Here is a 19233-nt window from a genome sequence, read left to right on the forward strand (position 1 = left end):
ATTGGTTTAAATAATTTTAGTTAAGTGGAAAAAAACAAAAAATATGGAACAATATGATATACTGGGTGATTCCAGGAGACGGCAGGCTGTTTAAATCGACCGGAAAATTCGGTTTCCTAACCTATCGCGCTACGACTTTGTGCAGCGTTGCCCACAGATGGTGCATTTTTTTTTTGTAAAATTTGCAAAGAGCAAACTTACCCGAGGAAAAAGTGATTAAAGAAAAAGGCTTAGCTCCTATGGAAATGCAGCGACGCCACCGGTCTTCAAACAACACGGCGCCGTTTCGCACAGGAGACAAGAGATGGCGCAAGCGGTCGCGACGCCAACTGCCGCCAACGAAAGAGCAGACGACGCCAAAGGCGGCCCTTTAGCAGACAAGGAACTGCAGTTTCATGCTGTTACCGCACCTGTCTTTTTTGTTTCTGCAACTGCGGAACGCGCGCCGCTTTTGAGTCGAAAAGATTGTCTGCTAAAAAGGCCTGCTCTCGGCGCCTTATGCTCGTTCGTTGGCGGCGTTTGTTCCGCCATCTCTTGTCTCCCGTGCGAAATGGCGCCGTGTTGTTTGAAGACCGGTGGCGTCGCTGCATTTCCATAGGAGCTAAGCCTTTTTCTTTCTTTACTTTTTCCTCAGGTAAGTTCGCTCTTTGCAAATTTTACAAAACAAAATGCACCATCTGTGGGCAACGCTGCACGAAGTCGTAGCGCGATAGGTTAAGAAACCGAATTTTCCGGACGATTTAAAGAGCCTGCCGTCTCCTTGAATCACCCGGTATATATCGCAGGAATACTAATAGTTATTGAGCAAAGATGTTCCTCAACATGGCCAAAAATCAGGGTGTCTATCAAATTATTATCTTGAATTTCCCTAACTTTTCCAGGTTTTCCCTGACCCATGTAGAGGCGGATAAATATATAAGACCATTACAACACAAGGCATTGAGCATTGGGCACTGTGAGGATCATTTTGCACGGGTTTAATCCAACTTGCATATTCCAAAATATTCGGGTTCGTCCAGTTTGAATTAAACGAGCACTTTCTTGCCGCCGACATCGTCGGTGAAGAGGCCACTTTCCGAAGGAACTTGCCGTGTGCGGCAAGGAACTTGGGGCCGAGGTGCAACTATTGGGGTTGAGCTGCCGCTAGCGGCAGCAGCAGCATGACAGTCCCTGTATCACATTCGCTCTCCCGCGTAAATATAACTACAGAAACATCCATCACGAGTCGTCCGGTTCCACGGGGCACAAGGGGTGCACAGAAACGGTCTACTAAAACTCTCTCTCTATTAGCAAGACTGCCTGCAAAATGTTGTTAGAAAAATGTGCGTCGGCGGAGTGGAGCAGTGAGGATATCGAGAGATTGATTGTATTGAACGCGCATTAATTTCAAACATTGAGTCGAAGAACAAACTCAGAAATCCCCCTTGCGGTCTTTAGAGTGAACGGAGTGCTTACCTTACGCGTCTCGCGGCGTTTACTCATCTCCGTCCGCGTCGCATTTCCCACGGCATCGAGTCGACGGAAACCCGTGGAACTTCCCTCCTGCTGGGCTTTCGAGCTTACAACAGTCCGACACGCGACGGTGCCTAGAGCTTTGACATTTGCTCTTTTTGCAGAGGCATCCAGGAGTGTATGTAGCAGCCAATAGTGACGATAAGCTTAAAAGACCAAGTCTAGGGGTCTAGAGTCTAGGGCATTCAGGTCTATGGCATCGTCACACACTTTCATTTACTCAAACTGCTCGGCAGATCGGCTCATCCTCTCGTCGTGGCCCATCGCCCATCCATCAGGGTCTCGCCTCAGCTGACACCTAGCGCACTGCGTTCGCTCTTTGAGTTTTGTGCGTTAACAAACCTTCGGAATTCGCGACGGACCTCAACGAGCTGATCGCAGTCTTTCGTCCGCTCCTCGGGGCCTGGCCGCCAAGGCCTAGCCCGTCCTGCCTTGGCTTCACTCACGTAAACCCTACCAGATGGAAGCGAGCACGAGGCTAATGCCACGTCCCATGCAACCAACCACCCAACTCACACCTGAGTGCACTATCATTTAAACCACTGCCACTAATAAGCTACGCTTCAGAGTAACGACATTTGGCCATATTGTGGCTTAAAAGTATGGTTGCCAGTTATCTCAAGCTTTATATAAAATCCCAGGAAACGCTTTTCCATCCTCCACAAATGTTTGAACAGTTGGCGACAGGGCAAAGCAATGGTAAGTGAGCTTCCTAACAATGAAACTAAGGCTGAGGAAGTGACAGTTCCATCTGCTCTGCACAAGCACCAAAATGGCGGCGCCCACAGCAATGTCGGGGAACGGACTGCCGATACTCTAAGCGCAGCTCATTTTGTGGCTCAAATTGAAACTTTTAATGGCTGGGCATCAAAAAAGTCACGCGATGCCCTCCCCGTGCATCCTTCCATCCATAAATCGCCGAACACTCATTCTCCGCCCAAATGTAGCGCTGGAGCTGCGAACCAGATGCCAAAGTTTCAACACCAACCGTTATCTTATTCAAAAGTTACGAGCGATTTTCTAAAATTTTTAATGGGAAAATGGCGCCCATTTTCTTTTACAGGCACCACAGAGCTCCACGTATTCGAGAGCTCTGTCGGCCGTCATTTTCCCATTGAAAATTTCAGAAAATTTTGAATAGGATAATTTTTAGTGCTGAAAATTTGGCGTCTGGTTGGACCTCTAGGGCTACGTTTGGGGAGAGAATGAGCGTTCTGCAATGCATAGTTTATTTTTGCTATTGAAAAACACCGTAAATTTATTTTCGGAGTACACCCTCTATGGAGCTGCGTAGCGAGCACAAACATATTTTCCCATTGAAATGAAAAAAGTAAAGCTATACGCACTACATTGTGCATCTCGACAGGGAATGGCTATACGCACGACACGTTGAACTCATGCCACTTGGGCCACCCTTTTCGGAAGGCGCATGTATCACTGGGGAGCACATTAACCTACCCCCCGCCTGCGTTTACTCCGCTTCGCGGCGACAGTCTGTGGCTGCTACTTACTAACCTATTAACCCACTTGGCTCTCCGTACACGTTACTTTGAGGGGTCCAGCCGGCAACCCAAGCCCCGCTGTCCCCCATTGCACCTCCGGAAACGGAGGCCCATACCATTTAGTTTAGTGAAGTGCCCATAGACGCTGCTTGCACGAGCAGTACCTCCCTCACTCACCACGGCCGTGTTCCAAAATTTACTCCACCTTACTCTAGGGTAAAGGTTTTGTATCTTGGCGTACTAAAACCTACCCGCGTCCAGCGTTTTTCAATCTGTGTTGTCACGTGACACGATCCATTCGGGTAAGATTTGGAACACAGCCCACGACTCGCCTCACGTCTTTTGACGCGCCGGACGGCTGCTAGGGTAACTGCAATATGTAACTGCTATGTAATACGTACAGTCGGGAGCAAAAGTTTGCGGGGCACCAGAGCGCGTGCCGAAATGCATCGCTGCGTCGTCTAACGGTGCGCCGCCATCTTAAAGAGCCCCGCTTTCCGCATGCACGCCCTTCGTGCTTGCAATCATGTCGTTTTCATTTGATTCCGTCCGACACATTCCCGATAACCGGAACCGGCACCAGGGGCGCAAGTTGCCGCTTGGCCAGCTGCCATGTCGTGCGTCTGCTTCACCTGCCTCAGCCGCCGCTTTAGGCGACGGAGCTCGCACACTTTCCTTCGCAGAGCGGATCACTCTCGTGTTAACGTTTCACGATAGGCTCGGCTGCGCACTGCGCAACAACTGACTTTTACTTTTAATGTACAATAGCAACCTTACTGAAGCCCACTGATTTTGCCAATGACCGCAGTGAAATGTCCCGTGCCACGGCCAGCTTCGAAACATCTGCGCCGCGAGCTCCAACGAGCTAAATAAAGAAAAAAGAAATGGTGCCAAATAAAGAGGAGCCTTATTTTGCACCCTAATTTTTTTATATGCATTATTTCCTCGGGTTAGTTGTGGTAAACGATGTAGTATCGAGGTGTGCGAAGAAAGTAATTAAGAGGGAACACGAGACAAAAAGAACGACAAATAAAAATATATTGCGAGTCCTCTTATCGCATAAAGTTAAAAAATAAAGCTAGAAAGAAAGCTTATATGGTTCTACCAAACATGCGGGAATTACTGCGGAGCAATGTTAATAACGACTGAATTTGCCAGCAACGGAAATCACTCGGACCAAACGTCACGGATCCAGCCACGGTGTCAGAATGTCCACAAAGAATCTCTCACTCTTGTCTTATAAAATCCCATAGCGAGTCTGCCGTGAGGCTGCCGAGATTTTGTGATGAGAGGCGTTTTTTCATCAGTCCCCATACGTTTTCTATTGGTTTCCTATCGGCCCCATTGGGTAGCCACTGCAGCTGCCGCACGCCACGAGCTCCCAGCATTGTGTTCACCCTACACGCAGGTAGGCACCATCCGGAAATGGCCCGTCCAGGACGTAGGGCAGCAGAGTCTACTCGATCAAGTCGCAGTAGGCAGAGGCGCTGAAGTGCCCATAGAACCGGATGGCGCCCCAAGTGGAGACAGAACACTGGCCACTCTATAGCACACTTTGTGTGTACTCTGACAGGTATCTATATAAAAATGAGTGGCAACAGTGACAGAAAAGTATATAACTCGTGGCGTGTTAGGGTTTCCTATTACCACAAACAACTGCACTTATTTATAAACGTAACGTAGAGCTGTGCGAGTCATTTGTTAGCCAATAACTGCGAACGTAGCGTCTCGCCAGAAAAAGAAAAAAGCTGCTGCAATGATACGTGTAAAATCCAAACCGGAAACGCGCTTATACGAGCACAGATAGACGCTGCAAAATAAAAAATACAGTTAGTTTGAGCAGCTGATAAAGCCGGCTGACTACACATTTAAGCATTCATTTCAGTTAACAAAGTAATTAGTCATCCCTACCAGACACTGAAGGGCCGCCAAACATGCTGCTGTTGGTCCCACCGGGTAGAGAATGTGGACTCATCCGTAAAAATGATTTGACAAAAATCGAGCAAATTCGAGCCTCTGCCGGCGCTGCCTGTCGGTTAGAAGCAGCTTTTGTGCTGTCATGCAGTTCTCCAGTCCTACTTGCTCAAGGCGACGCCGTATCGTGTCCCAGGAAAGGCTAAGATCCAGCTGTGCGCTAATCAAGGGGTCTGCTACTGCCGCGGCTAAAATTAGCCGGTCTCCTTCTACAGTTCCTTTCGCCGACCAGAACGATGAGCATCAGCAATCCTGCCCTCTCCCCCCAAAAGCCAGAATAATTCGACTCACGGCTGTTTTCGATCTCCCTGTACGGCGGGATTTCATGCTGTGACACTCCTTCTGTGAAAAGCCCTGCGATTAATCTTCTTTCACTGATCTGAACTCTAGGCGGCATTTTCGCAGAATAAAGAACGTGCCAAGATGAGTTAGTTAATATATGATTTATTTGTATATCACTGACCAATAGACACTGTTAGATCTTTGCTATTGAACATCGAAAAGAGGGGCGTATTCACTGCAAAAGGCAGAGAACAGCCCGGAACACGTGGGCAGCCGAACCTGATGCGAAAAGCTATCTGGAGAGTGACCTGCTCGGTGAAGGGGAACGTGCGAGCCCCGTCCCCAATCGCGGTGGCTAAGGCGGCTGAAGCAGAACCACGGCATGCTGACGAAGCGTCAACTTGTGCCCCTGGCGCCGGTTCCAATCATCGGGAGTGTGATGGATAGAAGCGAGCAAAAAACACAAGATAGGAGGCACGAAGGGCGCGCATGCGCAAAGCGTGGCTCTATAATGCTGCGACGCATCGTTAGAGAGCACAGCAACGCAATTCGGCGCACGCTCCGGTGCCCCGCAAACTTTTGCTGCCGATTGTATGTTTCGAAACACGGCGTTCCAGCTCTGCTCTATGGAAAACACAGTTATGAAACGAAAATCTAGATGGCGCTTCAAACGACGAGAGGCGGACTGAAGTGAGTGAGGGAAGTGCCCCCTTCCGCGGGAGTTCCACAACTGAGGTAACCTAGTAATGTTGGCTATGCCACCGCTTGAGAAGCTGGTTTTGGCTAGGGGTGTCGCGGACTTTTGTTGAACAGGATTTTTAGATCAAACTTTCAAGGTTCGACGGAAGTTCAAACTTTTAACCACATTCGAACGGTTTGACTTTGTGGACGGTGTGGCCAGACCTTGATACAAGCATGCCTAGGTTTGGAGAATTTTTTTAATGAAAGGGTTATTTTAATTTTATGAACAGTTGCAATTAAAAGAAACTAATTCTAATCACGAAAGAAGTTAATAACTTAATTTTGTGTACAGTATTAACTGAAATAACCAATCAGTGCTACCCTTAATTCAGCCCTTAGCCAAAGTAAACTGGCCAGCCTGTCGCGCATGCCCATAGCAGTCGAACCTGAGTCGAGCTCGAACCTCCACCTGTTCGTGACACCCCTAATTTTGACCATTAGTTTTAAAGGAGACCCAACAAGTTTAGCGCCGTGCGTATACCAGTTTCCGGTCGAGATGCACGGCGTAGTGCGTATAGCTTTACTAAGAGTAAAGCTATGCATAGGGCAAGTTCGTCTGCTTCTTGCGCAGGGGGTAGCGGTGACGTCAGAACGCTGAGCCCTGATTGGCTGATCGCGACCCCCTATCTCAGCGTCGTCTGCTCCTTTGCAACGTTGTCTGCTCGCAACGTCGTCTGCGTCTGTCTTACCTTTTCTGCAACTTTCGGAAGTGCAGAGGGCAGATTCACGAAACGATCTTACGCCAAAAATGTGTGCAAGACAAAACTTAAGAACAAATTCGTATCCACGAAACAAAATTTTCGTACGTTTTGCGCAGGTTACGACGAAATCCTACGACAGCTCCGAAGCTGTCTTACGCACTTCTTACGATCAAATCAGCATGGCCGACAGCGTCGCGGTCGCGACGACCCACGGACGTTTATATATATTTCTATGTGCGCTTCTCACGCGTCTCGACTTCAAGCAGCAAGAAAAAAGCAAGAAATACTTGAAACAGACCACGACGAACAAGAACGCTGGATCCACAAACACCCGGGAAAAGCTCCAAAGGCCACGATTCCACCGAACGCGACCAATCGAGTTCGGCAGTTAGGCCTAGCAGGCACTCCGTGAATCGGCGACAGTCTGCCCACGATCGGCTGGCGTGCTGAATGGAATATGCCCGCGCAAGCCTTGTGAACCCTTCCCGTATTATACTTTGATCACTGACCTCAATTTTAGATTAAGAGGTCAATCTCTTCCTCTTGTCATCTCCTTGTTTTCCGAGGCAACGGTGACTCTCGCCAGTAAAAAAGCGGTGAATCTCCGACAGACGCAGGAAAGGTAAAGCAGCCATCGCTTTGACTAGCAGAAATAAAGCAGATGACGTTAACTGCGCCAACCGCGCCAAACCGAGAGTGTGGAGTCTCGCCGCACATGAAAGGAGGGAAAAAGTTTTTGGGAGGGAACTTGCGGACACTAACACGCTCACTCTCGGTTAATAGCAAACAAACCTCGGCGCCTCGGGACACCTCGCCAGTGAGTCCTTTGACTTCCCTCCTTGATGCGCGTCTGCTAGTTGTTAGACAAAAACAACGTACCGCTCGAGTTATTTGTCTGCCTTCTCTGAAAGGCGAAGTCGAGCTCGCTCGACTTCCGAAAGTCGCAGGAAAGGTAAGACAGTCGCAGACGACGTTGCGAGCAGACGACGTCGCAAAGGAGCAGACGACGCTGAGATAGGGGGTCGCGATCAGCCAATCAGGGCTCGGCGTTCTGACGTCACCACTACTTCCTTTCTCATGCGCAGAAGACGAAAATGAGCCCACTTGCGAGGCGTATACGCACTTTGTCGTGCACAGATTTACTAAAAAAAAGAACACTTTTGATTAAGACCACAGTTAGTGCTGACATTTTGGCATTTGATTCGGATCACTAGCGCTACATCTGAGCGAAGAATGAGCGCTCGGCGATGCGTTTTGCGGTGAAAACACTACTAACTTTTGTGTTTTGGTGGGGACACACTGCCATCATCTGACGGCCCATCAGAAACTTTGCCAACCTTTCACTGCCGCGTGTGCCTTGGGACGATGGTAGAACACTTACGTTGAAAAGAATCATGCTTGCGTATACCACTCACCTCAAAGGCAAATGGTGTGAGGCCACAGCGACCCGAAAGAGAACAACCCGCAGAAGCAACGCGCAAAGCGTGCAGTACGGTTCAGCCAAAGTAGCCCTTACGATTCCGAAACTTTGCAATGTCCTGGTTGCCAGAGTGCCAGTGTGGGCGATGCTGTATTTAGGTTCAAACTCCCGTAGGCCGAGAGCATTTTGTTTAGTTTTAGTTTACTTTTGATCAAATAGATTTCTTTAAGTATCTTTTTTTTTTCTTTTTTCATTAGGTGTCTTTAAAACATGCTGCGTTTCACGGCGGTTGTGTATTTTGGAGCCAATCGCGGACCGGCCCGGACAAGACCATGGGCACAGTTCATAGCGGTGACACGGTGACACGGTGAGGTGCCGCAGCGCGGAGTCAGAGTCAGTGGCTTTTTCCACCAGACGGCAAAAGCTGGCAAAAACTGACTTCCGCAGGTGTTGCTGAACGTGGTGTGGGCCCATAGGCCTCCTGCGTTGCCCAGGGGGTGCTGCGAAAAGGGACTTGCTAGGACTTGTTTTGGGTAGTACAAATTTTAGCGTCACCAACTGTCACGCATGCAGAAGCGTGCCTGCTCTGGTTCGGAGCGCGAGATCGCAATTAAAATACAAAGAGACAACAAAAATTCGAACGCCGTCAAAGCTAAAACGCTAACCGCTCATTCACACTGGAAGCGGATCCGCGTTCGCGAAGCGGTTGCGAACGCGGTTGTATAAAGATCCAGTACAATTGCACGCGCACTTGATGTCATCGAGTGCGCGTGCAATTGTACTGAATCTTTATACAACCGCGTTCGCAACCGCTTTGCGAGCGCGGATCCGCTTCCAGTGTGAATGAGCGGTAAGGGCGTGAGCCAAGAGAGGCCGCTTCACGCGTTCCAAAGTAGACATGAAAATGAAAACAAAATGAAAGCGTTGCGGCACAGGTGTTCTGACGTCACCACCCAGACAAAAGGGACGCGTGCCCTTGCGGTGGTGTCATGAATTTGGCACTTTCGATTGTCTTGCGGCGTTGAGTCAGGCCCATTTCTGACGTCCAAAGGTGTTTTTTCGTTCTTCAAAACCACACAGAATTAAAAAAGATCAACCAACGTTCCATAAGTAGTGCGAGGCTTAATCAGGTGAGCTTGTACTACCCAAAATGAGGGCGCTACAGTTTGTTCAAAGCTTCAGCGCAGGAGGCCTATCGCTTTTCGACTATTTTCGACCGGCGGCTTGACGGCTCTGCTTGACGGCTTGACGGTCGTTTTGGATCGGAGGAGGCGTCGTAGCATCGTCGCGGCGCGATTGGCTGGCCATTTCGTGTCGGTGACGTCGATTTAGCGCGTAATTCAAAACTACTTTTGTGCCGAGGTTGAAACTATGCGCCGAGAAATCAAGGAGACGAGAGCGCGCGGAGACACCTGAGCAGACATGGTAACCAGTAGTGTACCAACAACGTTGTGTACTAACGTGTTTTTGAGTGGGAGTGGGGGGGGGGGGGGGGGGGGGGGGGGTGGAGGGATTGCGTTTTTGGTGTTAGCTAGAGCGCTATATAGCTCCGTCGGAGCAGAGTAGCGCAACCTAGAACGCCGTCTCTCGGCGACTAGCGGCGAACGCCCGGGGGTTCCAACTCCGGCCACAAATGCATGGGGAACGTGAGAAAATCGCTGCTTTCTGATTATTTTGGGGATCTACGGTACGACAATAGTTTTTGACATAATAAGGGAATAGTTTACAATAATTTGCGCCAAGTTGTGAACCATGAAATAACATTATTTATTTATTTTTTAAGATTGCCTGAGCAGCATCATACAGCAGACGACGCGGCGACGTCACATCCATAAAGTCCATCGCTGCTGCGTAAAACAATCGTCTGCTTCAAACGCCATTGCTTTGAAAATTGCCTTCGCAAAATTTCACACGCATCCAATATTATTAAAACTTTGATAAAGTGTTTAGTGCTTTACCAACTTCACGACAGACTGGTTTCGAAAAGTGTGAACTTTGCGTTTATTTTTTAATCAGCCGTGTTGAGTCGATCTCCGTGTATTCTCCCATAGGGCGGGCCGCTTCCTGGTACCCTGAGTACCACGTGACTCGCGCCGAGCTGCTCTGTCGGCCATGTTGCCGGCGAAACACGCGGATCAAAGAATTGCGCTACTCTGCTATGTAGGAGCTATATAGTGCTTTAATGTTAGCGGCTGTATTCTTTATAACATATACGGCTCTGATGTTAGCGGCTGTACCCTTTGTAACGGGCGATAGCTTTCGCCACCTATCCTAAACAATCTTTATACCCCCTTCTGTATTTCTGCAATCATCACCGGGTCGGTGGAAATAACTACCAGGATGATCTTCGGGGATCGGACAAAACAAAGGAAGAAGAAAAATAGAAAACTCACTCCCGCCTTCCCCCCGGCGAGGGAGTCGCCAATCCTCCTTTTGGCGAATATGTGCTGCCACCTAGACACGCGACTGGGTTCGAGACTAAGTGGCTAGAAAACAAAGCGCGCGCAAGGGGTCTCCCACCCGTTCGACACCCAAAATGTCAGCCACATCCTGTTCAAAATTAACTGTTGGGCTAGTTGGCTACACTTTTCCTTGGTGTTTGCGCTTTTGAATTTTTACACATCCTGTTCGCCCATCGAGCCGCTGGGACGGCTCCCCCAAACTCGCCTTTGTCCCCATCGTGGATTAGCTTATGCCCCGAAGTCGACACAAAGAAACCATCTTCCATCTCTGCTCGGCCAGAAGGAAGAGAGAGAGATTACTAGATCCACTTAACTCTCGTACCGATGTTTCTGCCCAAGGTCCATTTTCCTCTGGTTAACCTATTTTATCGGTACTCCCAAAATCAGAACCACTGGGTGACATGCAGGGCCGGATTAAGGTACGGGCTAAGGGGGCTGCAGCCCTGGGCCCCAGGCTGTCAGAGGGCCCCATGCTGGCCCCTAAAAATTTTAAAATGTTAGTCTTCTTTTAATTTTTTTTATTTAAGAAAGTTTAGGCAGAAAGCAGATGAAACATTCCAAAGGGCCTCTGGCGCAATGGCCTTCTCGTTCTCTTTTCCTCAACAAGGAAACAATGATGCCATAAATTTCCCGTCTCTAGATCAGCTGGCGTTTGTGAGCTTGTAGTACAAGGGCGTGCCAGAACAACAAAATTTAACACGGCCTCCCATGCCCCTTGTAAGACTTTTTTCTTTTAATTTGAGCTTGATGGAAGGACGGTTATGGAGCTTTCTTTTGTACTGGAGCCCCCTTAGCGTGTTTTACGGACAATTGTGGGCAGGAAGTTAAGCAAGCGTCAAGCAAGCAACGCAGATGGTTCACACATGTTGTTTTAAACCTTTTCGGGAAACTCCATATGAAGTTCATCAAAGAACGATAAGTTTGGAAGAAGTGAAAAGGTGCCTGTAAATCTTCCGGGCACCGTCTCTATAGCCACCAACAAAGAGGCGTTTCAAGGAGCCGGCTCATAAGACGCGCCTCAACAGTTTTCGAAGGGTACTGACTCTCTGGTCTGCCAGTGCAACTGAACACTCTTCCTTTCAGCGACTGATACGAATACTGCAATGGTTTCACCAACCTCTGAGATATAACCTCTTATTTTTTAACGTTGAGTCACAGAACAAAATGCCCGCCGAGGTCTAAATTACTGCATTTAAAAAGAACAAGATTAGCACTACATCTGATGCGAAACATTTTCCCCATTCAAAAAGACAAAAAGACATCTCGATTCTCATGATAAATTCTTTAAATGCATATGTGTCCGAACGACAGCGGTCGATGTCTTAGAATCGCACGCAGTTTTTTCTATGCTTTAAATGTGGGAGTCTGTTTGCCCCGATAAAGACTACTTCAACCAACAAAATTTCTCTCTTGCCTATGTCACTTCCTTCACTGTTCACACCAGTAATTAATTAACAGAGGGCTAGTTAGAAGTTAAAACATTTCCAATCATTTGGGGCAATTACAAGATTACTGGTTATAAATTTTCGTGGCAGTTGTCGATTTGCGAGACATGCCATTTAGGGGAAGCGAAATTAGAATGGGAATTTCGCAGGTACCTTTTCGGTTGTTGCATAACTCAATTCATGTGTGATTAATGATGTCACTCGACATGTTAGCAAGAGGGTCACCTGTGCTACAAGTCGACATCGTGACCAATTTGTACAAACTGGTCCGGGCATGTACTTTATGAATCTAGCTGTAATTCTAGTCAAACAAATTCATGAACGGAATCAACATTTTAAACGGAAACAATTTAGTGTTTTTTGTTGTTGTTGTTGTTTTTGTGGTTAAGTTGCTGGATGTGAACGACAAATCCTAATATTTTCCACCTCAAAATTACTATATTGTAAATTTCTAGAGCGGTTGATTATTTGCGAAGTAGCTTCTAAACAATCGCGTCCGCCTCAACGCCAGCAAGGAAAGCTTGAATTCCATTGAATCTACGGATCTAGACAAGGCTTGAGAATAATCATAGGATGAAACATATCTAGATTTAATAAGTTCAAAACTATGCATATTCCCGTCGTCATCGTTACCTCCACCCCCACCATTATCATAGGTAGAGGCCTCATAACAGCCTAGGCCCAGGGCCCCCAAATGCCTTAATACGGCACTGGTGACAGGGTTGAGACTTCGGGCCGGAGCCACGCGGGAGGGAGTCCCCATTTGCCCATGTCCTCCCTCTCCCCAGTCGTGCTAGCTGCTTTAATCTATCTCAGTTTTCCATGGTCTGCTTCCACCAATTCGGTAAAGAACAGATGTTACAGTTATGGGGCGATATGACTTGATATTGTCCTTGTCCCCTTTACCCTTGTACAATAGTCTCATCCTGATTTGTCGCCACGTCTCAGGTAAGGAACTTACCTGAGACGTGCCTGTCTCAATTTCAATTTACTGATTTTACTCAGGATTTTTACTGGTCTCATTGGTAGCCGTCCGGTCAAGTTGGTGTTCCTGCAGCCACTCTACTTTCTGCTTTGTCCCGTCGTGTTGTTCATTGCTGTCGTCGATTCCCTGCGAGGTTTTCCGGTTTTCTATTTCTGAAAAAGCTAGCATATTTGGCACCTCCTTTCCCTCTACCCGAGAACCATCGCGAGTAATTAAAGCATTATGTATTTTCTTAAGCGTGTTTCACATGCAGCGGTTTTGGCCCTAGAGCGGCGCGATTTCTGCCGTCGCGGCGCTCCAGCACCAGCGGTTGAGTGGCACGAGCGCCGTGACGGCAGAAATCGCGCCGCTTTGAGGCCAAAATCGCTGCATGTGAAACACGCTTTACTTCCGTGCGAACTAATCTGTTTCCAAAACGTCTTAACCGCATTCCTGTCTTTGTTTAACTTCCTTTGTCCACTGCATCTCTGCTCTCGATCCCGACCTTGTCTCGAATTAGTGCACATTCCTCTATTTTCTTTAATTGGAAAACACCCCATGTTGCCTCTATTTCTTCTGACGTATCACCGCTTTTCTTTACCAATCTATGTTCCCTTGATGGTTGGTTCTGGCTGCCTTAGCCTCCTTATCCCAGCAAATTTTTGGTTTTTGTCTACGCGCGTCTCCTTATATTTAGGGTTCTTCGTTTTCGGGTAAAACCCGGCATTACCCGATTTTTCCACCCCAAACAGTTTTTATGAAAATCGGGTTTAACACGATTTCTCCCCAATTAATGGTCTTGAAATCAGCTGAAATAATAGAAAATAAGAACAGTTCAGGATCTGTTTAAGAGCTGCTTCCTCGGTCACTCGTTTGATGGTAACGAACTTCTTCGATTTGCGTTACCTCTGCATGCATTAACTTCAGAATGAATACGAAGGCAGAAATATACTGTAAGATCGAGCACCATTGCTATATGCTATATTACATACTTTGTTGAATTTTGTTCGTGTAAATAACACATTTCAGGTACTTGCTATTCATAAATAAGACCCGAGAAAACTCGATTTTCTGATGTCTTTAGAAAGACCCGATTTCTCCCCGATTATCAGCCTAAAAAATATAGCGCCCAATTTTTACCCGCCGATTTTTGAAAAATATAAAACGGAAAACGAAAAACCCTACGTATATTTGGCTTGGTTTCGTTCTAGTTAATACTAGAAAGAAATAATTCTATAATTTCTATACATGCCTTGCAAGTGACGTCACGCTAGAAAAGGACGGGGCCCTGCACCATACTGCAGGTGGTTGACTTCATACCGCGCGGATGCGCTTACCAAGGCGTACGATGCCGCAAACGGCCCGGACATGCGCTGACGTGCACCGTATTTTCAACAAAAGGTACCGTGAACTTAGGAAAACGTGCCGAGCTTACGATGATGACGTTTATCCAGTACGTGCGGAATTTTTCGGCACTGGTGCGATTGCGCTACGAGCAGAAAGTTTCGAAATGCCGCCGACGAAGTTTTGACGCGAAGGGCTGCCGTGTCGCCAAAAAAAGAACAAAGCTTAATTGCGCACTTTCTTATTTGACGAGCGGCTCTAGGAGTCGCTTGCAGAAAAATTGTTCCGCTTTTGCGAAATACGGGTAAACAACGCAATGTTACCGTCATAATCTTAACCTCGAGGCAAGGATAACTCAAATAACGGACAAGGCAACTCTCATTGTCTCAGGGTTTATATTATGATGTTTCCTAACCGGCTCGCCTGCATACTTTCGCTCCTAGCAAAGGTTACTGGCTCGCGGACGGCACAAACCGATGACCCGGCGGCGGCGGCTCGGCGAGCTCGGCGAACCGATGACCGATCGCCGTCGGGACGGGCTCGCGGCGCGGCACTCGCCCGGATTCGGCCGGGAGCCCCGAAGGTGCGCTCGAAGCGTGGAAACGGCATTATGTAACGAAGGCCAAAGGTCATATACACCACGAACGAGCACCACGAATGTAAACAACGGTAGAAAAGTGCCGTCGCTCGCCGCTATGAAATGCGTCCCGCAAACTCGATAATCCGCGGCAGCATCCCTTTCCTGCCGCTAGTACTTTTAACTTGACGGCTACTCTGTCTCGCGGGGCATGCCGACAAAACGATCGGACGATTCTCTGCAATGCGGAGCATTGCAGAGAATCGTCAGAATGGGCATGCCGACGAAACGATCGGTTTACAATTCTCTGCAATGCGGAATTAGAGCTGCGCTCTAATTCCGCATTGCAGAGAATTGTAAACCTCTTTCATTTTTTCCTACCTCCATGCTTTATCCTTCGTTTCAGCTTAAAGGGGCGGTGTAACTGTTTTATGATTAAAAAAGTTTGCATCTCGTAATTTTTACGTAGTTTATCGTGTCCCGGAGGATAGAGAAAACACCTCCTTATTCATTAAAAATCTCGCGATTCCGTTGCATATTCTCAAAGCAAAAGTCGAGCTTTTCCCCCCACCTGCAGCCCCAAGTGACGGCCGAAGGAACTACGGCGAAAAGATTACGTGACCTGGCTCGGTTCTAAGCTGCAGCATAACGCCCGCTAATGTCAGCAGAGAGAGGGAGAGGAAGCGTCCTCCGAGAGAGCACACGGGAAGCTACACGGCACTCCGAATGACGTCACTAGGAGAGGGACCAGGTGTGACCCTGAAGGCTGGGAGTGAGTTGAGGGGTGCCTGAAATGCCAATATTTATCTTTTTTTTTTACGCAACAACTATGGCACGCAGGCGAAATCCGTTTTCTGTTCTTTACTTCAGAAGTGTCAGAGGGCAACTTCCAGAAATCTTTGACCGAAGTCCGGAAATCGTTGCACCCCCCCTTTAAAGACCGACGACCATGCAGTTGGCGCTTTCCACTTTTGCCCCGCTTCCTCTCCCCGCTCTACGCTATCCACCGTTGCCTGTTTCCTCATCCCCCAGGGCAAGGATGATCTTCTACCTTGCAGAATCTCGTGTCTGGTCGCCGGCCTTTAAGTCCAGACGCAGCCGAAGTTACGAGCAAATGGGACCAATCAAGCAGCGTCAAAACCTCAAGTCGATTTTTTTTTTTTGTTTATGATTGGTTCAGAGAACACGTACAGAACCATGATCAACACTATGATGGTGCGCTTTGACGCTGTCTGCTGGGTCCCATCAACTCATAGCGTCGGCTGCGTCTGGACTTAATGTGAAACGAAGTATAGATGCTCTCAGGGGCCGGGGCCGCACTGCGAGAAGCGGCAGTTGTTTTTTCAGGAGTCACAGAGGCACGGCTGTTTCTTGACGTGTTGGGGCGTGCGGAGCAAAAACTAGTGCTGCGACGCGCCGCCCGTGCGCCATCGTCCCGTCATTTGTCTCCTGCCTCCTCTCGACGCCCTCGGTAGAACGTAGCTGCCGACGAAAATGTCCTATCTACGCTTTCGGTTTCCGAGCAAGCCGTAGCTATACTCCGTTCACCAATAAGCTGAGACTACATTGGGAGCTACGTGCCCGCCAGACCAACGAGGCGCGTCCCTCTTATCACCTGACCCGACTCTCTGCACGCGGGTATGGGTGGGAGCATGATGACGTGCGGAAGAGGGGAGTATGACTGCTCCTAAGATTGTGAGATGAATTTTGCTTTGTTTCAAACTTGTTTTAATTAAAAATATAAGTAAAGAATATCGGGAAACAAGCGTGCCCTTAAATATAAAAAAAAACTGGTTTGTGTCGATTGATATTTCCGCGTTTGCATTAGATACTGGCGACCTTGCCAGTGGCAACACTAACTGTTGCACAACAAATCTTGCATAAACTCATTATTTCAATTAATACCAGTACTTTGAAATAACTAAACATTGGTGAACGTAGTCCGTGGGCATCATTCAAGCTCCAGGTGGCCTAAGCCCTCCCTATATAATCTAAAGGATTGTACATACCTTTCACTCGCCCCTCCAAACCGGAAACCGTAACAGTGACTTTTGTCGTGACGCAGATGTACAATGACACGTTGTTCTGAACGAACCTTGACGAGATAACCAGTAAACCCTTTGGTCAATAATCCGAGATTTCAATGGAAACTGAAGTGGTCGCTCCTCATGACCACCAACCCTGTGATCTCAAAAAATGTTTTTCGTAAAACAGCATCTTTCGTGTTTTTTATTGCTTTTTTTTTATTTTGCCATCGTGACCTCGAAATTTTAAGTTTTCTGAATAAATACGAATTGACGAAATGTTAACCTGCGAGTATTTTTCGGAGTCGGAACTGCAGGAGGGCAAGAATGCTTCCGGTTGACCAGCTGTCTGCGCTTTCTGTTTATGTTTGAATGAGCAATGTTGAGCATTTCGTCTTCTTTCTCGGCGAAGAAGTAGAAAAGATATGTCGAAAACCTGACGTAATATCCATTGATGTGTGTTTCTGGACGCCGAGAAAATGCACGTTTCTCGTTTTGTTTGGCCTCCGTGGCGAAACTGCGACCCGACATGATGGCCCAGCGGAAAGTTTTCACACGCACCACAATTCAACTGAGGCCTCTGTAATTGTTTCGCGTTTTTCGTGCACGGGAGAGTGTGTGACGACCAGCCAACGTCGCTTCGTCAACTGCACGCCGTCGCCGTGAGTGTTAACTGGCCAAAGCGAAGCTGCGCTACGCCTGGCGGACGTGGTTCATCACCACTGTGCACCTAGACCCATTAGAGCTCCCTACCACTGACTGCAATCTTTTGCTTTTCCTGCATCGCAGGTTTGGTGGCTGTCGTAGTAGAGGGCTGCCGATCGGCCCCGCTGCCTTTGCCGCCCCACTTGTGTCTATGTCCTCTGCTCTCTCGCTCCCTACAACCGGCACTGCGTCAACTGCTCCTCCCTCCGTCTTCTGTTTCTTCATCTCCTGCAGCTCACGTCCCTCCTTTTCTAGCTCATTTTCCTCTGCCTCTCGCCCTTCCTTCTTTTTCGTTAACCTCACCTACGGTTGCTACATCATCGCTTTATGTTTATCTTTGTTGGACCTTTGCGTCGCCTTCACCTCCTCCAGCTCACCTTGCCAGGCCTCCTCTAGCACGTCTCGCTTCTTTCTCTCTCTAGTCAATTCCGTCCGTATATCAACTAATTCCTCGAACATAACTGCCCAATGTCTTTCTATCCTCTTGAAACCTACCCCAAGATTTTCGAGTTTGGCCCGCTTCTCCCGTTCAGCTCATCGTCCAGCTCCTTGACCTGCGTCTCGAGCACAACCCGCTTCCCCCTATCTTCCTTGAACTCCCTCCTCAAACTTAGCCGCTCACTCTCCTTCTATCCTCGTAAAACTGACTCAAGAGTTTCACAGAGACGGCAAGTGAAGCTATCCTCCACCGCGTCAGCTAAGCTCTCGAAGTCGGTCTCCTCTAAATAGAACCATCGCTTACACTCTTCGCACTCTACTAATTCCGCTTCCCCTTTTCCCTTCCGTACTTTACTACTCATCCCCCGGCAAAATTTGAACAAAGCCTGACCCTAATGGCCTACCCGGATGCCGGTGCCTACGCTAACCTAATTTCTTGGCCCTATTTAAAACTTGCACCGCAACACCTCGTACGCTCCACTTAATAAACACCAAAACTACTCAAAGTATGGGTCAGCAAAGCTGGTAGATGCTCCACCGAGTGACCTGCCTATCGCCCTATCGGGCACACAAGACCGTATGAGGTAACAATTGACACGGCACATATCCCGACAAGTATTCGAGCAAAGCACTGTCCCCTGATATCGCAGAAAAGAACTATAAACTATTGTATCTTGCTGTCCCTAATGGTCTTTATATATTTATTTACTATCCCAAGCACACATAATCACGCAAGAAACATAGAAAAAAAATGACCCCATGTCCACGTGCTGAATGATGTTGATTGGGGCGAAGCTCTGGTGGTGCTGATGATACTGATTTTATTGTTCATAGGTATGCCGATGGTGCTGATCTTTTTTTATTGCTCATAGGTAGTGCTGAGTTCCGGGCTGCGTTTCGACTTCATTATTACAGCTTTATGGTCGGTGAAATGCAGAGCCATGCATGCAAAGTTTAACGCGATTATATACGCATACGACCGCAGCGCGGACATGCAACGTTTCATCCATGACATCCCCAGCTCTTGAGTTACTACCACATCTCAGAGCCCCCTACTCGTCCCGCAGTCGTGGCCGAGTGGTTAAGGCGATGGACTAGAAGTATATTGGGGTCTCCCCACACAGGTTCGAATCCTGTCGACT

General features: G+C 48.1%; 1 protein-coding gene across 2 annotated transcripts in view; it reads right to left on the minus strand.

Annotated features, from left to right (window-relative positions):
- LOC8054090 (nuclear factor NF-kappa-B p110 subunit) overlaps positions 1–8233 on the minus strand; it is a 157819-nt gene extending 149586 nt beyond the window's left edge. For both annotated transcript variants that reach the window (XM_040501063.2, XM_040501061.2), the window contains exon 1: positions 8128–8233. The gene's annotated coding sequence lies outside the window, so the exon portion shown is untranslated. The remainder of the gene's footprint in view (positions 1–8127) is intronic.
- Positions 8234–19233: the final 11000 nt, after the last annotated feature.

This window comes from Ixodes scapularis, unplaced genomic scaffold (assembly GCF_016920785.2).
Source record: "Ixodes scapularis isolate PalLabHiFi unplaced genomic scaffold, ASM1692078v2 PGA_scaffold3__209_contigs__length_174095766, whole genome shotgun sequence".
NCBI classification, from domain to species: domain Eukaryota; kingdom Metazoa; phylum Arthropoda; class Arachnida; order Ixodida; family Ixodidae; genus Ixodes; species Ixodes scapularis.